This window comes from Choloepus didactylus, chromosome 14 (genome assembly GCF_015220235.1).
Source record: "Choloepus didactylus isolate mChoDid1 chromosome 14, mChoDid1.pri, whole genome shotgun sequence".
In the NCBI taxonomy this organism is placed as follows: Eukaryota; Metazoa; Chordata; class Mammalia; order Pilosa; family Megalonychidae; genus Choloepus; species Choloepus didactylus.
The window spans coordinates 76,909,439-76,928,549 of record NC_051320.1 but is presented as its reverse complement, the minus strand read 5'-3'; positions in this window follow the sequence as shown (position 1 = coordinate 76,928,549).

Here is a 19,111-nt window from a genome sequence, read left to right as displayed (position 1 = left end):
TGCTCTCTGTAGGGAGGCTGAAGCCAAAGGGAAAGGGGAGGAAAGGACTGAACTCCCTCGCTCAGTTCCTTCTTCCTAACTCACCAATCAGGTAGGTCACTCCTTTCCCCTCCAACTGATGGAGCAGCCTGAGATCAGGCCCTCAGTATAGAAATATGAGCCGGGGGAATTACGTTCTTTCCCCACCCCTTCTTCTGTCCCCAATGTCACCCATTTCTGTTAGCATTGGTGTTGCCCAAGGTTTCATTCTCCAGTTATTTCCCAACTCTATATGTTCCCTGCATGATCTAGTCTTCTCATCGGTATCAACTCTCATCTGGCCACTGATAATTTTAATAACATAGATTAATGCCCTTTGCAGAACAGGGATATTTCAGGAGGAAGTTGTGTGAGAAGGTACCTCTGGGAAAGAAGACCACGGACAGGGCAGAGAGTGCTCCACTATCCAGTCCAACACCACATACTCGGCCTAAGCCCCAAGACAAGGGGGCCACAAGTAAAAAGTAAAGGAGCAGCTTAGGGGGTCTTGGTTAAATCTTAGGCAAAGCAGTTTGGCCAAAGGGCCACGGGAGGAAGCATGATCCTGGATTAGGGAATTAGGCAATCTCCCCATTTCTTCAAGGAACACGGAGCGCTCCTAGTACAGTGACGAATATGTTATCCATGGGCACCTCGTAGGCTTTGCAGACTTGGGAGTACCATGAGATGGCAGGCTGAGGAGGATGTAGTGTTCTCACTGGTGTGCACAAGACACAGAGGTGGAAGACAGAGAGGGAAATCTTAGAAAATCCGAAGGACATCTTCTGAAGTCCTGCAGAAATGCAAGGGGGTATCGTGAGCAGGAAATTAATTGTCAGCATTAATTTTAATGTAACTTTAAACTCACACTTTGAATGAGACCCTGGAGAAATATGGCTGTATTGGAATGACACACAGGACTTTTCACGGATCTGGCCCCTGCTTACCTCTCCTGCTTCTGCTAGTATCACCACCCTTAGAATGGTGGAATGCCCACAAGTTACCTGGAATGCCCAGCATACACCTTGCTGTTTCTGGCTCCTATGCCACTGACCATCTGTTTCCTTTGTAAGCTATGTCCTCCTTCCCCTCTTTGTCCAGTGATATCACTCTTAATGTTTCCTTCAAAACTTTGTTTGGACATCACTTTGGGTGTGAAATCTTTTCTGAATCCCCTCTAATTTACTCATTCCTTCTGATATATACTTCCATCCGTTTTCTTACTCCTCTTACTGCCCTGTGTCAACTCCTCCTGTAGACAGGAGGTATTCATGGAAAATGAGCAACAGTCTGTTCTCAACTCTATGTGGTCTGGTCAGGGCCCTGCACTCACACAGCACTAGGGTTTTCAATACAGATTTGTTGAACCAAACTGAAGTGGACTGAGTACAAGAACATGGAGAGTTCTCTTTATATGTTTTTTTTAATACAATTTTTATTGTGCAATTTAACATATATATAAAACAGTGATAATTTTCCAAGTATGGTTTAACAAGCAACTAGAGAGCAAATTTCAAAGAGTGTTATGGGTCACAGTTCCACAATTTCAGTTATTTCCTTATTGTGATATCTAACATATATACAGAAAGGTGATAACTTTCAAAGTATGATTTAACAGTGGTTGTATAGGTAATTTCAAGGAATGTTATGGTTACATTTCCACAGTAAAGAAATCATGAAATTAACAAATTTTAAAAAGTAAATAAATATGTATATACATGATGTGGGTGGAAGATTTTTTTTACTTGCATGTATGTATTTAGGTAGACAGATAGATAAGGATGTGCACACACATATATACTGGCACGTATGTACATATATTCATTTATTAAAGTCAAAGTGCAGTTGATGAGATAAATGTTGGGAAAACGCTGGAGGACAGGAAGCCCTTTCCAATGTTTCCTAAACAACTATATAGCTTAGGTGACTAATGGGCATCACTGGTTTTCATGTGGCAGGTATGTGACAAATTTCTAGAGCACAGTGAAAAGATGGTGAGATAACGTAGAGACCCATCCATGAGAGTCATACATTTGACTTCAGTATGAAGCACCCACTTGCTATGGGGTAATGCTATCTTCTCCTATCTTCTTCATGTTTCCATCTAGAGGTAGTCCCACTAGAATAACATTCTTGACCTCCTTCCCCACCTTCATACTCCCTCCTTCCAGTGAGAGAAGTGTCTTATCTAACGGAGGAGTTTGGGAGAAGAAAGTGGGCAACTCCATACCTTAAGAGCTACTGGGCAGGCTCTACCTCTGGTGGAGGTGGCTCAATAGCACCAGTGTCTGAATGTGTAGGTGGGTCTAATTCTGGACTTCAGTATTAGGATGCAACACCCTCCAACTTAGCCATAGGGCCCCTGTGATGCCAACACTTCTCTGTACTGTTTACTGTGACAGCCACTGGGAATACAAACACCAATAATTCATAATCCCTTCTCTCAAGAAACTCATGACCCATTGTGAGCATCAGACACAAACATATAATTACAGTGTAATGTGATAAGGAAGGACAGAGGTGAGCACTGGATACTCCAAGAAGCCAGAAGAAGGACACCTACACCAGCTTGAGGGCTTCAAAGAAAGCTCAGGCAGCAAGCTGAGTCTTAAATAAGAAGCAAAATTTAGCCAACAGAACAATAAATAACAAAAACAGTTATTATTTACTGACCACTTGCCATGTTCCAGGAAGTATATTAAGTAGCACTTTTCTTGAATTGTCTCACTGAAACCTCACAAACGTCTGTGAAGTAGGTTGTAATTAGCCCCATCTGAACAATGAGAAAATTGAGGCTCAGAAAGAGTAATTTTTTTAAGCTCACACAACCTTTAAGCAGAAGGATAGAGGCATGCGTTTTTTTTTTTGGTGCTTTAACTCAGAGGTTGGCAAACTTTTTATATAAAGCACCATATAGTAAGTATTTTGGGCTTTTCGGGCCATACAGTTTCTGCCACAACTACTCAGCTCTTCTGTGGCAGCAAGAAAGCAGCCACAGACCATACATAAATCAACACAGTGTGGCTGGGTTCCAATGAAACTTTATTTATGAAAACTGAAATTTGAATTTCATGTAATTTTCCTGTGTCAGGAAATATTTTTATTCTTCTTATTATTTAAACCATTAAAAAAATATAAAGACCATTTTTAGCTGTACAAAATGGTCTTGGTACAACAGATGGCAGGCCAGATTTGGTCTGTGGGCCAGAGATAGCTGATCTCTGCTTTAAATCATTTTATGCCCAAATTACTCTCCAGGTCTTGCTTGCATTTTTCCACCTCCTTTGAGATTGCTGGGGTCTTCGTTGGTTTTATTTTGTTTTTTATTAAAGAGTGAATTACTGGATTTTCTTTGATGTTTTTCTTTGGTGACAAATAATTTCTCACCTTTCCAGAATGCCACTTAGCTGAACATAAGAATGTTATGGCTTACGGGGGTGCCAATTAGAGCCCATTACAGTCTGTCTGTCCTGCTGCGACTGAAACATTTGGCAGAACTTTACTTCTTGTTCTGTCAGCCTCTTCTCTGTTTTTCTTGCTATTCTCTAGCATATCTCTCTGAGTTAAGGGCATTTCTTTATAATTGTGGATGGGAAGACTGATGCTAAGCAAAGTGATGTCCTTAGAAAATGACCCTTCAGTTCCTTACTACATGGAAACATTGGGTAAGCCCTAGAACAATCCTTTAGTGTTCTTATGATGAGAAATGAAAGGATCTCATAGACACTGTGTTATGGAAGACTTCTGGTAGGAAACACCCAAATAGAGTGATATTGCCAAGGTTCAATTCTGACACTTCTAAAATTGTGAAGGGCCCATGGTACTTATTTTCTGAGCACTTCTACACTACCTTAGAGTTCTTTATGCCTACTTAGCATATGCTTACCTACCCTGCACCCTCAGGCACCCTAAGTTCTCACAATGCCCCTTGTATATGACTCTCTGGGAATTAATCTCCCTGGTGACGTGGGACATGACTCCCAGGAATGAGCCTGGCCCTGGCATAAAGGGATTGAAAATACCTTCTTGACCAAAAGGGGGAAAAAGAAAGGTAATGAGTTGAGGTCACAGTCACTGAGACATCCCAAATAGAGTCGAGAGGCTATCCTGGAGGTTTCTCTTATGCAGGCTCCAGCTAGACATCCAAAATGGCCACAGTATGCCGTGCCCTTACCAAAAGTAGTCCCCAAATACCTAGATTCTTACCTGAGATTCTACAAAAGATTCACTCACCAAGTTTTATCTCCCAGAAACTTAAATCCACCAGAGTGTTCCTATGCCAGACAAGTCCTAAAACCCAGAGGCAACAGCCTCTTTAAGAACAACAATCAGATGCAGCCCCCTTCCCCATACTGTCGACACCCCCTTTCAATATGAACAAGTTAGGGTGGTCACTGCCTAGACACCCCTGAAGATGGAGAAAGAGATTAAGTGAGAGGAAGGGGTAGCAACAAACAGCATAAGATTTAACAAAGGGGTATGAATACTGAAACTCTGTATAAATATATATATATATATATTTTTTTAGATGCTGGGGTGCTGGAATAGCTGGAAGGAGGTAAATGACATGGTGAACTGTAACCTATGACCACGTTGAAATTTGCTCTATAGCTACTTGTTGAATTGTGCTTTGAAAGCCTTCATCTTTCTGTATATACCCTATATTGCATAATAAGGAAAGAACTGAAACTGTGGAACTGTAACCCATAACAATTTTTGAAATTACCTACATAACTTCTTGTTGAGCTGTGCATCAAAAGTTACCACCTTTCTGTATGTATGCTATATTTTACAATAACGGGAAGAGCAGAAGTTGTGGAACTGTGACCCATGACATTCTTTGAGGTTTGCTCTCTAACTACGTGTTAAATCGTACTTTGAAAGTTATCACTGTTATGTATAGATCTTAAAGTTCACAATAAAAAAGTGCATTAAAAAAAAACACCCCTCATTCAGCTACTCAGATCAAAGTCATCAGCAGAATGACCTTCAGTATGTCAAAACTATAGGATGAGAACTCTGTCCTTCCTGACATACAGTAATGGATAAATTTTGGCAGAAAATGCTAGTTGCCCATTCTAATATCGATTCCTCCCCCCTTCTTTCATAATATACCTCTAAATTGTGACCATATGACTAAGTTCTGAACAAGGAAACATAAGTGAAACTACCGTTTAGCAGCTTTCAAGAAATATATTGAGGCAGCTAGCATACACCCCTGTTGCTTTTAATTTTTGTTCCTTTTTCCTTGAAATAAAGATGTGGTGGCTGAAGCTCCAAGAGCCACCTTGACCATGAATATGAAGGCTACTCACTAAGGATAGCGGACAGAGAGCTGGAAGGAACTTTGGTCTCTGATTTTATACTGACACCAAACCAGCTCTACAATACTTCTGGACTTCTTTTACATGGGTGAAAAATAAAGCTGTATCTTATTTACCAATTATTTTATTTTATTGGGTTCCTATTATACACAGCTCTACCTAACTCTACCTGATTCAATAATCAAGTTAGCCAAAATGATATAGGCAGACATAATGTCACTCTGGCCTTTTGAGGCAGTTCAACTCATACACCCCCAGGTACCCAGTGGCTAGTAAAGGTGAGCAGAGTCACCTACTTGTCAGCTCCAGATCAGTCCTTAGCTCAGCTCTAAACTTGGGGGTCTTTCATCTTACCTAGGGAAACAGGGTAGAATGGAGGTAAAGAGCTCAAATTTTAGACTTCTGGGCTCATACCTGCTCAACCACTTGCTCGCTGTAAGTCCTGGAGTAAGTTAATCTCTTCATACCTTAGTTCCTCATCATTAAAACAGTGATATGAATAGTACCTACCTCACAGGAGGTTTTAAAGATGTATCAGTCAGGGTTCTCCAGAGAAAAAGACTAATGGGTACAGATATACATATACATGTATTTTAAGTAATTGGCTCACCATTGTGGGGGCTATCAAGTCTGAAATCTGTAGGGCAGGCTTGAAGACTGGAAACTCAGGTAGAAGTTGCTGTACTCTTGAGGTAGAACTCTTTCTTCTCTGGGAAAACTTAGGTTTTTCTCTTAAGGACTTTCAACTTATTGGAGCAGGTGCACACACATTATTGAAGGTAATCTCCTTTATATAGAGTCAACTGGTTGTAGATGTTTACCACATCTATGAAATACCTTCTACTTGAGTGATTAAATAAATGAATACTATAGACTAGCCAAGTTGACACATAAAACTAACCATCACATAAGATTTAAATGAGTTAATATACGTAACATGTTTAAATATTGTCTAGCATGAAAAAGTGCTATCTAAGTGTGTGCTATTATTATTTTAGTAGTAATAGTAGTGTCATTAATACCTTTGCTTTTTGGACTTGATGCCAATAGCACTTGGTCCTTTTTTTTTTAATCCCCCTTTATTAGTTCCTTTAAAACATTGTTTTAATTATAAAAGGAATAAACATTCACTGTTAAAAACATTCAAATTGTACATTTTTATAAAGTAAAAATCAAAATTTCTTTATCACTCTAGCTTTCCCAGTCCCAGTCCCAGTAACAACTATAATTAACTGTGCACACGTATCCTTTTCAGATATGCTCCGTGCATGCATAGATAGATGCATGTATATAGACAGATATATATGGATACATGCACCCTTTGATGTTTTATACAAAAAAAGCTCATACTATACTTACTGTTCTACTACTTGCTTTTCTGACTTAATATTAGTTGGACATCTTTTCAAATATTTATATGATATTCCCTATTCATGGGCATCTGGATTATTTCCAGTGTTTTAGAATGATAAAAAATGCTTCAATGAACTTTCTTGCATGATATCTTTGTGCACCTGTGAAAATATCTCTCTCAAAAAAAAAAAAAAAAATCTCCAAAATGGAACCACTGGGTCAAAGTGTATATACATTAAAATTTGCATATATATTGCTGAAAATTCTTCAAAATGTTTGTTTCAATGTATAATACACTGATGGGGAATTGGAGTTTCATCTCCCCACACGGTATCTTAAGATTGGGTGTTATCAAACTTCTTAAGTCTTCACCAACCCGAGGTATGAAAAATGACACTTTCTTGTTTTAATTTGTATTACAAGTGAGACTGAGAACCTTTTTGGAAATTTATCACCCTATTTATTGCTTTTTCTATGGAATGTCCTTTGTCTACGTACTTCCAATATTTAACCCTTGCTATTTCCTCAAGGATTCTGTGCCCTGGGCTGCCTCACATAGGGGCACATACTTTAATTCAACCCCTTTCTGATTTCTGAAATCACCTACAAAGTTCGCCTGAGAGTTCAGGGTCCAAACTCCCTCTGCTAAGGAGGTGAGGGTGGGAATCAGGTGGGCAGATTTGGACACAACCATCCAGGAGAGTTAGGTGACCGAAGAAAAACCTCTTACCCCTTTTGTTCCAAAGCCATGCCTCCTCCACGAGGCAGAGGGACAGGTTATAGAATTCAAGCCTTCTTTAAGCTGTTGTGAGCACTCGCACAGAGTTCCAGAGACTGCAACTACTGCACATTTCCTAGTGAAAAATGGTTATTGTCTTTCCCTAGTGAGGACCATGGGGGAAAGCCCACAAGTTCTACCATCCCACTGTCACCCTTTGTCTGAGTTGAATCCCATTGACAATGGGTGAGTGGGGCAGGGCCCTTCAGGCAATAAGCTCCCCCCAGCTAGAGCATCTGTTGCTCCCAAGGGTGGCTCTGGCTAATAGATTTCCCAGAGCTCCTGGCATCACCTCCCAGGAGCAACTGCAGCTCTTGAATACAGAGGAATTAATAGGAAAAAAGGAACCCCCAAAACCATGTTCTAGCTCCAGCTCCACCACCTTGTAGTGTAAGAGCTGAGGATGAATTCTCTGATTTTTCATTTCTTCATCTGTGAAACCGAACAAGAATAGTTGCCCTTTCTACTTCTCAGTAATATTATGCAGGTCAAATGAGATGCTGTATGTGAAACTATTTTGTAAGCTATAAAGGCCTGGATAATTATCATTATTATCATTATTAGTTCTTTACTCCTCTTAAGCAGTAGCTTTCAAAGGCAAGAGCTCATAGGTGGTCTCTTCTTGGCACTGCTTTTGAAGAGAAGGGACTGTATCTCACACATCTTTATATCACTAGGGCTTAGTCCACTGTCTTTCCCTTAATGCTCAATGTTTGTTGAATGACTAATAAAATAAAATAATGTACGAACAAACAAACTGGATGTTTCCTGGTTCTTTCTCTGACTGCCTGGAGCATCTCTAAGATTCCTTTAAAGTAAAACAAGTAAGGCTTTCCCCTAATCCCGTCTTTGAAACAGGGCTGGCTAAAGAATGTGCAGCCAATTTTAAAGGTCATTTTAAAATAGACGCGTAGCCAAAAAGGAGCAGGTTGGCTCTCACTGTGAACTGCCATGAAAGGCAGTACAATTCTGGAAATGCATGAACTTTAGAGCCATAATATCTCGTTTCAAATCCCTGCTCCACCACCTCAGTCAAGTTCCTTAACCCTCCTCTCCATGCTTCAGTTTCCCTGTCTAAAAAATGGAGACAGCCACGTTCTTACCTCATATGGCTGTTGGGAGAATTAAGGGAATTAGTATAGTTATAACAGTGCCTGGAATACAATAGGCACCACATAAATGCAGATATTGTTATTTTGAGGGAACGTAGGCTCAGGATATAAGATGTTGCCAGACATCCTAATTTTTTTTCCAAAGGAAACTGGAAATCCAGGTTTTTAGGTGAAATTTCCCAGTTTTTCAACATCTGCATGCCAAGCAAAATTTATCTGTGGGCCATGAGTTTGGTTGGGACAAAATTTGAAATGCTTTTTCAAGAACTTGTACAAAGTCCTGTGTTGTGAAGCAAGTGTGTGCAACACTCCCAAGAGGACACTTAAACTCTCCTTCAGCACACCCTGGGACAAAGCATGGTTCAACGCACTCTTTATAAAAAGGAGCCCCTTCCCTGTCCACCCAGGGATGTTGCAAAACCTTGCAAAAGAAACAAATTCCCCTTCAGAACAAAGAGGCACAGTCATAAACCTGGCTCCAAGAACATGCCAAGCTATCCTCTAGCCCTCTAAACCATGACCTATGAGAGTGACTTTGGATTATACAACACTAAACAATCAATCAGCTATTATTCATATTTATCTCGCTCACCTGTGCCTTTCTCACTGCCAACAGTGGATCTGCACCAATCCACACCCTCCATGTCTTTCCAGTTCCATTTCAGTGCTCACTACTCTGCCCCACCCCTTCCTTGATGATGCCCAACTTCCACATTCCCAGGGTACTTAAGTGCTCAGTCTCCATCACGCTGGGGCCCTGGGTGTACTCAAGGGGTCAGAACAGCACAGTGAAATTTCCCAGGACTTTGATACCTGGCAGAAGTGATGCTGAATCCAGCTCTGGCATCTGCCAGCTGTGACCTTGGGCAAGTTACTTAATAGTTTCCTCCACAGTCAGGTGGATAATCACAGCTGCTTTGGGGAGTTGTTGCAAGGATTAAACCAGATAATATATGCAAAGTTCTTAGCCCTGTGCCTGACACATGCTATAAGGACTATTATTCTTAGTTTTACCTCTTAACTATTTTCTGGTAGGTTTATGCATTTTTTTTGTTTTTAAATCCAAACTTCTCATCCCTTGAGTACAGGAACCAAGTTCTATACTTTTTAATCTCATAAACATGTTTAGCCTAGGCTATTTACAGAATGGTCAATAATTATTTCTGAAATTATTGGCATGTTTACACAATGTTGAAGTCAAAGTTGAGAGGGACATGGAATCAGGTTTAAAAGTTGAAGGCCTCAACAGACTTGGTATAGTATTGTGTAGAGCAGTGGTTCTCAGTCCCAGATACTGAAGAAAAAGCACTCATATTTGAATTAGAAAACCCGAGTTATAATAATCTTGGTAAAGTCATGCAACTTGCCAAACTTTTGTGTGCTTATCCAGTAAACCATGCTTAACGGCATCTGACCTGTCTACCTTTCCAGTATGTTTTGAGGATCAGCTGCCATCATCTACATGGAAATATCTTGAAACAGTGATGTAATACAAAAATGAAGGACCTGAGAATAGTTAAGTAACCTTGACTTCCTGTAATTACCTAGTAAAGGAAGAAAGAGGCAAGCTGTTTCTTCTGGAAACTATGCAAACACCGAGCACTGTTAGAATTTGAAGCTGTAGTTGGTGTCCACGACCTAATCCTCCTCTGGATGACCAAGGAATGACCAAGAGTCATGCTGTCCTTCCCAAGGCTAGTCAGGACAAGGTCAGTTTGCTCCCTAAACTCTACCCTTGGACCTGGATTAACCCTGCTGTGCTTAAAGATAATTTCCAAAATATCAGGGCCATCAATGGGGAACAAAGTCTAGGCACTTCCCCAGAAATGTTCTTTTCTGGGTTGGCCACATTTACAACGGATTTGAAATGCAGAGAATTCTGGAAACCCCATAGACTCAAGTAAACTTAAGCTTCATCTCTATACAAGTCCTGTTTTTGGAGTATTTGGGGTAATGTTGTTTTGGTTTCTTTTCATTTGTTTTTGCTACTACGCTGTGGAAGTTTTTTCTCTTGACAACTGGTAGTTGGGAAGAACATGGAAAATTACTATCTGATAGCTGCCCCTTGTCTTTTTGAAAGAATCTAATATAAGGGCAGGCAGTCTGGTCTTGAACCCTGCAGTGAAAAACACAACGGCTACCATTTTATTTCTGTCAAGCACTTGCACACTGTTGTAGATTGAAGGAAGATACCATGAGGCAGAAGGAAGCCCAGCTGGCTAGTTGCAAAAAAACTCCCCTGCAGCATTACACTTACTGTATGAGCAGGTGTAGTCCTTGGAGCTCAGAGACTTGTTTTTATCAGAACAGTGAGATTGGTTCTGACTTACTGGCTTACCATATCCAAACTGCCTGGAGACTAATGTACAAAAACAATCACTTTTATTGGTAGGTACAAATTGGTGATCTAAAGACCAAATCCAGCGTGCGGGATTTTTGTTGTTGTTTGCTTTTGTTTTTAATTTTATTTTTCGGGCCAAATGACATTTTACACAAATTTGAGCCAAACTGAAAACATCATTTAAAAATATATTTATTGATTTTCTTGCAAAAATTAAAAGATCTGGCACCTATGCTTTCCCAAACAATAACAATCCAACTGCAGGAGCTGAGCTTTGGTGTCCCTTTACACAATGTTTGAGCTCTTCAGTTTTATACATCTCTCACTACTTGCCATTATTATCCAATACTGAGGCCAAGGCTTGTTAGTTGCCATTTATTATGGCACTTACATTGTTTTTCTAGTAATTAAGAAATATCTCTTCTATACTTGTCTCCATCAACATTTGGAAAACTAAATAGAAAATCAGAGGACAGAATGTTGAAGGGGGGCTCATACACACACAGCTGTCATCATCATTCTCCTCTGCCACAAGTTTCCCAAAGAAGAATCACAATAACTTGAGCCCTGAAAGAACTCACTGATTATAATGGACATTTTGTGAGAGAAACTAAGTTCATTCTAAGGGATTCCATTGGGTAAAACAAAGCGCACACTTGAGAGAGAAAGGGAGGGAGGGAGGGAGGGAGGGAGAGAGGGGAGGGCACAGGGAGGGGGAAGAGGGAGGGGGAGGGGAAGAGGGGGAGAGGGAGAAAAAGCAGAAGAAGGGGGAAGGAGGAGGAGGAGGAGAAGGAAGAGTAGGAGGAAGGAAGGAAAGAATAAGAAAAGAAGACATATCTAACAATCCCCAAACAACTTTTCAGTTGCTTGACTTTCTGAAAAGAAAATAAAAGGCAGTGAAGTGTTTTCGCGTTACTTTTGGCCTTCATACAAAAATAGGACTCTCTTGCTCTGGCTGTAACCTAAAGCTGCTTTTGTTTGGGGACACTGATATTGGTGACACTGAGAGGAACAGGCACAGTTGTTTAACCTTTCAAAAAGCCTGTGGGAAAGAGTTTAAAACATAGCAATGTTAGGGCTGCCAAAGACTCACTCTTTGGAAGAGAGGTTGATCCTCTTGGGGGCTTCCCTTTAAAAATAATTTTAAAAGACCTCACTCAAAGGGCCCTGGATATAAAATCTGAGTTTCAATCAGCTGAAGCTTAAAAATGTGGTGAGGGTGGCAGGGTGGCCCAGCGGAAAGAAGAAGTAATGTGAAGTCTGTCAAACCGATGTCTGAATTCCAATCTGTCCACCCACAATTTATGTGACCTTGAGCCGGTTTCCTTATTTCTCTGGGTTCCAAGTTTCCTCATTTATGAAACCTGAATGAGTTCTGCCTCACAAAGTTGATGGGAAGATTGCATGAGAAAACGTTGTAAACTGCCTGCTCCACTGTCGGCACTTGTGAATGTTTGTTGTTTCCCTTTTTGTATACTTTATATATATTATACTGATAGCTACCATGGACTGGAATGTTTACTGTTTATGGGACCAGTGCCCCCTATCCTGACTTTCAGTTGATTCCTACTTTTAAGTTTGTTCTAGTCTTTTTCCCAGGCTTTTTTGGTCCTGGGTTTGTTTTTTTTTTTTTTTTTTTTGGTTAAATTGTGTTTTCAACGGAGAAATCATCTGTTTACAAAATAGCTCTTGAAAAATCCAAGCATTTTAATACACCAGACCAGGAGTCAGTCCTTTTCTGTAAAGGGGCAGTAAACAAATACTTTAAGCTTTGCAGGCCATATGGTCTCTGTCACAACTACTCAACTCTACTTGCCGTTGTAGCACAAAAGTAGCCATAGACAATTGTGAATGAATGTGTAAGGCTGTGTTCTAATAAAACTTTATTTAAAAAGACAAGCAGCTGGTCCATGGGCTGTAGTTTGCCAACCCCTGCACTAGTCTATGAATCTTGAATCTTCAGCATCCTGTACACAGTTCTTGCCATCCTACAGCACTGTTAAAATTTCAGTTTGTTTTAGGAAGGAGGAAAGGAGAGAGGCAGAAGGGAGGAAAGAAATAGAACTCATATTTAATTTACTATTATAATTAGCCAAATATAGAGAAGATTCTCTTCACATTTGTCTTAAGCTATTTACTCTAATGTCTTCCACTTGGTAGGTCCATGAACTCAAACTTAGCAAGACTAGCTAACATTTATTGATCACTCACTCTGTGTGGGCCTTGTGTCAAATGTCTAACTTAATCCATACACCCATCTTATAAGATAAAAGTAACTTTAAAATGTATATTTTACAAGTGAGTAAATTGAAGCTTAAAAGGGTTAAATACTCTTCCCAGTATCACACAGTCAGTAGGTTGGGAGCTGGAATTTTAATCTAGGCAATGTGACTTCAGTTACTTAACCTCTTAGCTGCAGTTTCTTTATAGATAAAAATGGATTATTGCTCTACACCTTGATGGTTTCTTGGAAAGATTACAAGAGTTAAAGTATCTGAGAGTGCCTGGGTCAGCATCAGTAGGCACTAAATCAGTGTCCTTTTTCTTTTTCTACCCTACTAAGTGTTAGCAATTATCCAGAAAATTTAAAACATTTATTGAGTATCCAACATGGTCTTGGGTTTGACTGATCTAGAACCACAGATTCTTATGAAAAAGAACTTTTAGTCCTGAATTTGCCTCCAAGGGATGTGTGACCTTGGGAACTCTTTGGCCTTGAGTTTCCATGTCTGTAAAATGGTGTGTGTCCACTCAGTCTTTGTTAAAGTGTTGCATTATCTGCATCAGAATGCCGTTGACAAAATGCATTTCCAGGTCCTACCCAACATGAGAATCATTAGAATCTCTTGGGATGGAGTTTAGGCTGCTGCATTATTATCCCTAATGCTATTTTGAAAAAATGTCAAACCAATAAAAAGGTTTAAAGAATCCTACAATTAACACATATTTTCCCTTCACTAAATTTACCTGTTGTTACCTTTGCCATATTTGCTTCACAGATCTCTTTCTCTTTTTCTTGATGTTCTAGTTTGCTAATGCTGCCAGAATGCAAAACACCAGAGATGGATTGGCTTTTATAAAAGGGGTTTATTTGGTTACACAGTTACAGTCTTAAGGCCATAAAGTGTCCAAGGTAACACATCAACAATCGGGTACCTTCACTGGAGGATGGCCAATGGTGTCCAGAAAACCTGTTAGCTGGGAAGGCACGTGGCTGGCGTCTGCTCCAAGGTTTCAAAATGGCTTTCTCCCAGGACGTTCCTCTCTAGGCTGCAGTTCCTCAAAAATGTCACTCTTAGTTGCACTTGGGGTATTTGTCCTCTCTCAGCTTCTCCAGAGCAAGAGTGCTTTCAACAGCCATCTTCAAATTTTCTCTCATCTGCAGCTCCTGTGCTTTCTTCAAAGTGTCCCTCTTGTCTGTAGCTCCTCTTCAAAACATCACTCACAGCTGCACTGATGTCCCTCTGCCTGTCAGCTCATTTATATGGCTCCACTGATCAAGGCCCACCCTGAATGGGTGGGGCCACAACTCCATGGAAATATCTCATCAGAGTTATCACCTACAGTTGGGTGGGGCGCATTTCCATGCAAATCTAATCAACACCAATAATGTCTGCCCCACAAGACTGCATCAAAGAGTACGGCTTTTTCTGGGGGACATAATACATTCAAACCAGCACACTTGAGAACTCTCTTTCTCTCTTTGCCTCTATATTTGAAAGTCAGTTCATAGTTAGCAACACTGTCTTAATAGGCTCTCTTTCTCCATTTGAAAGTCAGTTTTGCAGGTATCATTTCACCCTGAAATACATCAGCACGTAGCTTCCAAGGACAAAAATATTCTTCCAACCACAATACCATTATCTCACTCAAGGAAGTTAATTAACATTGATGCCTTTATATTATCAAATATACAGTCTGTATTTAAATATCATTAATTGCTACAAAAATGTCCTTTTAGCTTTTCTTTAATCCATAATCCAATTTAAGATCCTGCATTGTATTTGGTTTTCATGTATCATTAGTGTCCTTACGTCTGGAACAATTACACTGTTTTTGTCTTCTACGACTGGACTTTTTTTGAAAAGCCCAGGCCACTTGTTTTGTAGAATGTCCCATGATCTGGATCTGCCATTTCCCCATATTAAGTGTTTAGATAGTAGATTTACATCAAGCACCCTACAGTCTATATACCTTTATGGGAACATACTTATTTCATGGACAAAACAAACTGCAAAGAAAGTTTGAACTTACTCAGTGGATTTGTTGTTGTATTGCTATTGGTATAGTAATTCTGAAACAATTCCTTTTAGTATTGTAAGACACGGCAAAATGAATAAATATACTGACACTTTTGAAAACAAGATTTCTCACCATGGGAGAGGGGAAATACAAATAGGAAATAAGAAAGGTGATGAATCAAAGATATGAGTATCTATCTGTCTCTCTATCAATCAGTCAATCTACTCTAGTACCAATGAGCATACCTAGTTTTCAGATCTTGTTTTCTAAATTCTATTCTCCACTAAAAGGAGCCAGAGCTCCTTAAATGAATGGCTGATTTTAGGGCTAAGCAGATAAAATACAAGTTGATCCTGGAATAACAGGTTGTGCTAGAAGGCAAAAATGGTACTCAAAAAATAGCTGCAAAGCATATATCTGATAATGGGTTAATATCCAGAATATATAAAAAATTCTTACAACTCAACAACAAAAAGACAAACAAACTAATTAAAAACTGGGCAAAGAACTTGAACAGGCATTTTTTCAGAGGATATACAAATGACCAATAAGAATATGAAAATATGCTCAACATCATTAGCCATTAGGGAAATGTAAATCAAAACCATAATGAGATACCAATTCATACCCACAAGGATGACTATTATTAAAAATATGGAAAATAACAAGTGTTGGAGGGGACTCAGAGAGATTGAAACTCTTGAGCATTGCTGGAGGGAATTTAAAATGATGCAGCCAACTATGGACAGCAGTATAGCAGTTTCTCAGGAAGTTAAATATAGAATTACCACATGACCCAGCAATTCCACTTCTAGGTATACATCCAAAGTAAGCAAAAACAGGGACTCAAAAAGATATCTGACTATCAATTTTCATAGCAGCATTATTTGCAATAGCCAAAAAGTGGAAACAAACCAAACAACAGATGAATGGATAAAGAAAATGTGGCATATTATTCAGCTGTAAGAAGGAATCATGTTCTGAGACATGCTACAACATGGATGAACTTTGAAAACATTACGCTGAGTGAAATAAACAAGGCATATAAGGACAAATACTGTAGACTCTTACTTACATGAAATATCTAGAGATAGTAAATTCATAGAGACAGAGAACCGCTTAGAGGTTATCAAGGGATGGGAGACGGGAGAAAAGGGGAGTTGTTGCTTGGTGGATATAGAGTGCTTGGAAATTTTGGAAATTCTCAAATAAAAATTTTTAAAAAGGAGAGAAAAGTACTCATAGACAATGGGAACCTGTCCAAAGACACAGGAGCCAGCTTGAAGAGGGCCATGTTGGCCAAATTTGGGATATCTCAGCAGTAAACAGAAAAATGATAGTAATGGATTACAGCACATTAAGTAAGAATCTCTAAGTCATAGTAAAATTAAAAACAGCAACAAAAATAATTGTGTATGAAGAGAATTCTTCATTAAACAAGTACATCTGCTAATGAATGTAGAAGGAATAATTGAATTTGATGTCTGCATTTTTAATGTGTTCCAGATGGCTCTAATTCCCTCCAAAGTTTGGGACCCACTGCTGGATGTTCCCTCACAGCTCTTTAATTCTATAATAGCTATACAGTGTTAAATATCACCCCTTCAATGGAGAAACTTATATTTAATATATCTACATGAAAAATAGAAATTCTAGCTAGCCTGCAACAATTGCTCTTCTCCTTTACAATACTTTGAAAGCATTTGCTCTCAATGTTCTCTCTACCAGTCATTCTGGCTACTCCTGAAACTTGTCATTCTATTCTGGTGTGGTCCCCAGAGAACTCCTTTCCCCTTCTTTCCACCACAATCCTCCTATGTTCCCTGCAATGCTGAATATTCACACCAGTGGAGATGGAAAAAGGAGGCAACTTTTTGGGTCTATCCCCAGGCTCTCTCTGCCTTTTGATTGCTCTAGTTTTCTTTGTCTGCTTCCCAGACAGACCAGAGCTTTCAGGCAAGCTGATGGCCTCCTTTGCCTTTAATCCAGTGGACACTGTATGTAAATTGCAGTGTTTTGTGATGTCACAGAGGACTTGGATTTTCACTTTAGAAGTAGGGCAGAAACCCCTTGCCTTTAAATGTGTCTTCTGCCCTGGGCCTTCAAGTTTTGTAATTAATTGGGGCTATTTTTGTATAATTTGAGTTTAATTACACACAGAAGAAATTCAAAAGTTAGCATATAGTTTTTAATTTCTCTTCTCATAGCTACCCTTTCCTTTTACTCCTCATATCCAAATCAATTGCTAGACTCGATCAATTCTGCGTTTGATATTTTGAAGCCATCATCCTTTGGCTTTTTGTTTTCTTGCCATCATTACTCAAGAACCACTGAGGTTTTCTCCTTCAAGTATTTTCTTTGACTCTAGCTTAAGCAAAGGACACCAAAATGTCCTTATCAAGGCCTCCGACTTCAGTGTCTTTAGGATACTATCTGTTCATATTCCACTGTTCCCTCAAACTTGACTAATCTAAAACGGATCCATGCCACCTCCTAACCAGTTCTCCCACCTTTTTAGCCAGCTAAGTACCCACCTAGTATATTGTAAGAGTTAAGAACATGAGCTTTGGAGTCAAACATCCAAGTTAAATTTAGTTTTGAATCCCAAGTCAAATATTAACAAGCAGTGTGACCTTGTTGAACGCAAGATTCTCATCTGTAATACTGGGTTGATATTATGTACCTCAAATGGTTACTCTCTGGACTCAATGATATATGTTTTGGACATGTAGGACCCAGCAGAGAGTAAAGATTTAAAAAAGCTAATTATAATTTCATTGTTTTTTCCTCCTCTTCTTAGTTCCAGTAAATTATCATAACATGTTCAGTTGTTCTTTAAGCCATCTCTCTTATTTCCATAAAACTCAGGTTCTTAGCTCTCCCTGCCTGGGCTATTGAATACTCTTCCTGAATTATTCTCCTGTCTTCAATTTATCAAAGACAGTGTTCCTGTTGTGTGCAAAGAATCAGGCTAAAGCACTTTGGTCTTTCCCAACTAATCCAATCTTCATTCTGTCATAAAATTAGTCATCCCCAATATCTATTTTCCTTAAACCACTCCCTTGGTCATGAAGAATCAGTGGTTTCTCTGTGCCTTTAGAATAAATTCTAGAGAAATGTTCCAACCTATCTGTAATGGAGAATTATCACATGGTCTTTCCTGTCTCTTTCCTGCTTTGTTCTGGTAAACCCTTTCCTTTGGTGAAATGCACTTCATTGGCATTCCAGCCACAGAGCTCCAGCAGGGGCTATCAATCACAGTATTTACATATGGCCACTCGGGTGGACATTTGACCCAAACTGAGCTATCTGAGTTCTCTCTTCCCTGGATTTTTTTCTAATTGAGATGAAAGGAAGATAGTCCTATCCTTTTTGAAGGTAAGCTGGGCACCACGAACCTAGAAGCTGCCAGTGACCAGGCCTCGAATGGTCTGAAAGAATGAAGTGTGTTAGTGGCAGCTGTTCTTGAGGTTAGCTTTTCCCTTTCCCTTGTAGTGGTATGGCTATGTGAGCCAATGTATTTCCCTTTATGCCTAATTTAGTGTCAGCTGGAATTCTACCATTTGGAACCAAGCATCTTGACCAATAAACTCATCTTTTTGTTTGATCCCTACCTTATATCATTCCCAAAACCAGTGAAGATAATCTGCACATCATCTTCTTCATGCCTTTGATTGAGTTGTTCCTGCCAGGAATGGTGTCTTAACTCAATCTCTGAAGTCTGTACTTCCTTCACGTCTCAATTAAAAAACTCTGTCTTCCATGAAGCATAGTTTTTCCGCCACAACCATGGAGTGCTCCCTTAGCTGAACATATAACTGCTCCTTTAGCTGAACATATAAACTTTAAAACCTGAAAATACAAGTCATCTACTACTTACTTACTAACTGGATTATTAAGCTTTGCTATGTCCTACCTATCTACCAAATTAGAAATAAAAATT